This window comes from Rhinolophus sinicus, linkage group LG04 (assembly GCF_036562045.2).
Source record: "Rhinolophus sinicus isolate RSC01 linkage group LG04, ASM3656204v1, whole genome shotgun sequence".
NCBI classification, from domain to species: domain Eukaryota; kingdom Metazoa; phylum Chordata; class Mammalia; order Chiroptera; family Rhinolophidae; genus Rhinolophus; species Rhinolophus sinicus.
Window position 1 is genome coordinate 159,152,931 of NC_133754.1, and position 6,149 is coordinate 159,159,079.

The following is a 6,149-nucleotide window of genomic DNA, read 5'->3' on the forward strand; positions in this document are numbered from 1 at the left end:
AGGCCTTATTTTGGGGAAACATGGTATATGGAATCTAGAAAAGCCAAATTCATAGAAGCAGAGAGTAGAGTGAAGGTTCCCAGGGCCTGGGGGTGGGAGAAATGGGGAGATGTTGGTCAAAGTGTGCAAACTTCCAGGTACAAGATGAATAAATTGTGGGAATCTAATATTCAGCATGGTGACTATAGTTAAAAATTGTGGGGGCTAAAGAAAAATTAATACTTTTCCTCCCACCTTCTAAGTTCTCTAGCTGGGCTAATAATCAAATTCACAAAGACATTCACAGGAGAAAATCAAAGTTTCAATACATGCGCATCGGGAATTCACGTAAGGATGAAAATTCCAAAGACAGGCAACATTAGGTTTCTAAGACAATTTTGGACAAAGGGGAAAGGGGGGGAAGGGCATTAGATTTCAGAAGTGAGAATGGGAGATTTACAGGTAGTTGAGGAAGAGCTGAACACATCTGGCAGGCAAATTCTTGCAGGGCTACTCAGAAACAATGGGCCACAGCAGGTATCTAGCTAACAGGCCTGGAGTCTTCCTGTCAAATCCTGGGGTGAAAGTTCTTAAGGTGATTAAGTCAGGCTCCCTTCCTAAAGCAGGTTTTTCTGTTTGAATCTGTTGGGCAGGAAAGGTGCGGAGGCTCAAAGGTTCTTTCTGCGTCTTGTTTCTTAATAAACAGCTTAAAATCAATATCCCAGAAAGCAGCTTCAGGGTAGCAACATTTTGGTTCCCTTCACAATACTGCAGTACATGCTTGAAAATTGTGAGTAGATCTTTAAAAAAAAAAGTAATTATGTGAGATGATGGATGTGTTAACTAAGCTTATTGTAATCATTTCACAATATATGCGTTTATCAAATCATCACATTGTGCGCCTTAAACTTGCACAACGGTATTTGTTAGTTATATCTCTATAAAGCTGAAAAATTATATGTATGCTAGAAAACAAGACTGAGGAGATACTTCAGAATGTTAACTGCTTTTCTTTGAGTTTAGGGTAATTTTAATTTTCTTTACATTTTCTTGAAACACAAATTTAGTTCAGTAGGTAAATATTAATTTTATTATCAGAAAATCAGTAATTTAAAACAAATATGGCATACAGTTGTTCTCTACTGAGTGGTTCTAACTTGGCCTGACCTTCCTTCTCGGTATGCATGGATTAGGGGGCTTAGAGTACAAAGCAGTTGGGAGAACACTGGAATGGGATTCAGAGGGAGCCTCCCAGCTCTTGCTTATACTGGTTCCCCTCTCTGGGATGCCTCTACTCCCTGCATGTGATGCCTGGCTCAGATGTCATGTCTGTCCCTTTCTCTGCTGTCCATACCCATCAGCTCAGCACCCATCATCCACCGCTCTGCATAGCCTGCCTCTTCCCTGTCCTGGCCTCAACTGACTTGGAGCGGCCTTTCCCTCCCCCTGGGACTGGATGTAATGCTGAGGCGGACCACATGAGGGCGCCAGAACCACACTGGTAACGTCCTGCTGCCCATCAGTCCACGGCCCCATCAAAATTGTCCCTCCAAACCAGAGGGGACACCAGTCACTGCCACCCTGGGATGCTTCCACTCACCAGAGAGAAAGAATTGGCTTCAAAACTGTATCTGAGAAGAATCTCCACCCCTACCCCAGCCTTCCTAGAGCTGTCCTGGCCAAGCTGACCCTCTGAGGTGGCGGCTCTCAAACCACATGCGTGTGCAGACGTGCCATGTGGTCTTGAACCAGACCCTGTCCTCTGAGCCTCAGTTTCCGGTGCTGCTGGGTCTCTGTGCAGAGATGCCGTGGGGCAGGCATCTGGCCACCCACCTGCCTGTCAACTCTGGTTGAGGAAGAGGTTTCCTGTGCTCAGTATCCAGCTCCACGTCACCAGCTCATGCCAGGCCCCGTTTCATGCTCCATGTTTGTTAAATTCAACTGAAACAGAAGTAAAGAACTCCCCAGAACATAAAACAGGAGGTCAGAGGTGGGCACCAGGGACGTTTTTCTCCTTCCTCTTCAGGAAATTCCTGGTCACAGAGCACGGGCATTGCCCTTGGCCGCTGGTGCTGGTTGGGCCCAGGAACATGCCAGGGCTTTGCCTTTCTTTGGACACAGGCATCCCACGGCAGGCCGTGTGTGTGTGTGTGTGTGTGTGTGTGTAGTGAGGGGCTTGCTCCGAGGGGTTTGGGAGTTTGAGGTGAGAATTCTGGGTCATTGGAATATGGGAGAGGAGGGAGGAGACCAAAGCCTGAATCCTGGGGGCCGTGGGCGAGAAAGGGGCCTGCGGGTGACACAGGGTCACGTCCTTGGGAGGGAGGGACAGGAGAGGCAGTTCTTCCCGGGTGAGGTGGGGGTTGGGGGAACACTCCTGGGGACCCAGTGCACCCACAGGTGCCAAACTGTGACGGAGGTTTGGGCTGCAGACCCTCTAGGCCACCTTGCCTCAGTCCTCCCAGCTTCAGGTTGCTGAAGACGTCATGACGATGGTGTGAGGGCAAAAAATGGGAGACTGTGTGCTAGTCACGCCCTGCCCACCTCTCCTCAAAGATTCACCCTCCAGAAAACAAACCAGTCTTCAGGGAGACCAAGAATCGCTCGGGCTCAAGGCCCAACGTTTCCTGGCAGCTGCAAGCAGATTCAATTCCCTCATTCTGGGTCCCCACAGCACCCTGGGTCCCCACTCTGTATGGCCAATAGTTGCCTGTTTATTTTTCCCCCACACTGGAAACTTCCTAAGAGTAGGGGCTGGGTCCCATTCTCCTCTGTATCCAGCAGGCCCGAGGACCAGTGGGCTCTCAACAAATGTTTGCTGAACAGATTAATTTGTTTTCATTTAACGAGCTCATGAGGGCTCTATCTCCTAATTAGGAAGCAGGAAGGTTCCTTTTTTCCTGTAACAATACACCTTTGAGGGATGATGGCAAAACCTCAGCCTCTGCAAGCAGAAGGCAATCAAACTAGATTCCTGGGCACACGGTTGCATTTTAAAGAATTAAAACATGCATGCTCAATGCGGTGCATTTAAACAAGACACTTGTATATTCAAAGCTTCCAATATACATCATTATTCAGTTTATGACACAGAATCAGAGCTTTCCAGGACACTTTTTTAGCAGGAGGTGGCTGGCACAAGGCTCCTGGCAGTGACGCAACAGCCCCGAGGACAGGACATGGGGAGGCTGAGGGCTGCCATCCATGCCAGAGGGTGCCTAAGTGGGTCTCTGGGGGTTCTGGAAGATGCTCCTACATGCTGGCTCCCTCTGGACAACTTGCCCCATTTAGTCTTTGCTGGTAACCAATTCTGGACGGGTGAAGAGACAGATGAGGCAGTTTACTGGGTACAGCCAGGACCCTCTGTGGGCCAATTCCAAATGCCAGCCTACTCCGTCTGCCTCGTGTCTGCACGCACTGTCCCTAGGGTGTGCGAGCAAATGGTGAGCCTGGCCGTCTGTCCCTGCTACGCCCTTCCTTGGTCAAGTGACATCAACCGCTTCTGCGAGTTGGCGCACCAGCTGAAGCTTGGTGTTCAAAATCTTACAATGAGAATCCCTGGGCCCTGTGACTGCAATGGAAGCCGAGTCTGCCAACCACTCCACCTGTTCATGAAACGCCATTCACTCCCACTCTGGCCATCGAGGGGCACCAGCCCAGAGATGCCCCGGGAGGTATCGCACAGCTCAGCTCCGATTGGCTCAGCCTTCCTGCAGAAGAGCCTTTCCACCACTTTCCTGTGAAAGGCTGCTCTGTGAGCCTCTCTCCAGGGGAGGATGTTACCATTTGTGATTATTCTGAGTGGGACTGTCGCACTGAAAGGCAGGTGGGCCGTCTCTCTCCACAAAGACTCCTTTCTTTCTGTGGATGCCATCTTGTTTGTGGGGGAGCTGCCAAAAAGGCTCCCGACTCCTCAGTGCTCAAGGACAGAGCCGTTGAAGTGGTCGGTCATTATGGTCAATAATGAAGCCAGCAAAGAAGGGAAAGAAAGGGGTGGGGGGAAAGTCCTGTGGCTCTGAGCAACGAGGCCCGTTAGTGGCTAGAGGTGGTTGTGTTTTGAAACAAAAGCTGAGGGCGAGATATGTGTGGCAGGGAGCTTTTTTCCCTTCAAAGAAATCCAGCTCGACCCCCCCCCCCCCATTAATTGGTAGCAGATGAAAAAAAAGCCAAAACAAAAACCAAACCGATGCCAGTAACCCAAATATGAGTGTTTTTGAAAGGGAAAAGCTGTTTCAATTGTTAGATGTCCAAGAAAACATGAATACACGCCGACAGAGGAAACAGCCACAATCAGAGGAAGAAGAGGGAGAGGTTCATAAAAATTAAGGAAAAAAATTCCTTTTAGCAGCTCCCGTCCTGTAAGCTGGCTCCTCTGTAGGTCTCAGTCCCTGAGGGAAGCTGGAGGTTGGGTCTCCCAGGGACACTTGAGGAAGGAGGAAGGGCCCAGGAATCCCTTAAAAGAGCAGGGGCAAGGCCAGAGGGCAAAGCAGCCTCACTTTTCCTCAGACCACAGGTACAGAGCCTTTCCTAAGGAGTAATCTGCTCTGAAAGATTGTCTCCTGAGAGGGGTCCTGGGCTCCTGTACTCTGCAGCCTTAGAAGTGCCCTACAGAAATCGGGCTGGTGGAACAGGAGCTAATAGGGAGCTTCACCCAGGCCCTGGCTCCAGGGGCCGCCTCCAACGTTCTCAACCTTTACCTGGATCCTTGGGCTCCAGCCTCCTTTGGCACTTGTTTGGTTAAAGTGCCAACTCCTCACTCATTTTCTCATTCACAAAAACCCCCAAAAAGGAACGTGTGAATTACTCCAGGTATTCTCCTGCCTCAAAGGATATTTCCGAGAATGCAAAACAGGCGAAGGTCAAGACTGAGTCTGGAGACTCGACACAGGCCCCAGCCAACCTAGTAATTGCGAGGTGGATTGGTCTGTGAGCCACAGGTGTGAGGGGCTGGGGGCCACCTGGACTGATGGACAAGAACCTGGGACAATGACCCAAGAGGTGGACTGGGCAGAAAGACTGGTTGCCAAGGACACAGCTTTGGCCACAACCCATTGAAATCCACGGCAGCCACTTAAAGGAACAGGCCTTCTCGTCCTGCTCTGCCTTCTCAGCTTGACAAGCAAGTCCGCATGCTTTGCTGGGCCTGTCCGCGCATCTGAACAGTGAGCCTGACACATCTCTGAAGCCCTGGAGTGCTAAATGTCTAGACCTGCTGGTGATGTTCAAACTCGGCCCCTTGTACTGGGGACAGCAGTCACCAGACGTCCATTCCATTCAGACCAGCTGGGCAGGCAGGATGAGGTGTTCTTGGTGAAGGCGCGACACTTGAAACTCGTATTGTAGCTGGATCCCTGGTCATATCTTTTAGTAGACGGAAGCCATACCTTTTTGCTGCTGGGTGGGATTCTTCTATTTCTTCCATCCACATTTAGCCAGTGTGGTAGTGGGTGGGTAGGAAAGGAAGGAGAACTGAATAACACAAACTCACTGCCTTGTGAGGGTCTGTCCTGAATGTGTGGGAAGAATCCTTGCTCCTGCCACGGAAGGGGCAAGACAGAGGTAGTGTGTGTGTATGTGCCTCTGAGTGGAAGCAGTATGGATAACCAGTATGGCTCCATGTGCCTGAGGGGTGAGGATTTACCTTCCCCCAGGAGCAGGGTGACAGCCAGGCCACGTAGAGCCAGAGCACTGGCCATGAAGCCTGCCACTCTGGACTCAGAGACTCCTTTGCTTATGAGCTGTGTGACCCTGGGTAAGTTACTTTTCCTCTCTGAGCCACCCTTTCCCCACATGTTAAATGCCTCACAGGATGGCACTGAACAGATAAGTAGGAGAGCCCTTTGTAGACTACTGGGTGCTGTGTACCCGAGGGGGTAACACAGACGTGCCGCTACTGGGCTGCTGCAGGCAGAAGAGAGTTTGGTTGCTGGGTCAACATTTGAGGCTCTCATTGCTGGAACCTGTAGCAAGGTCTTGCTGAACCTTCTGGAAGGTTGACTCGTGGGACAAAGGAAACCCCACCGACTGCCTCAGCCCTGAGCTGGGGGCTCTGCTTTCCCCCCTCCCCAGGGCTTGTCAGATCACACATGCCCAGAGGAGACACACCAGCAGGTAAGCACTGCCCGCCTCAGATACCCTCTGTGGTACATAAAGAAAAGGGGGGGATAAAAATA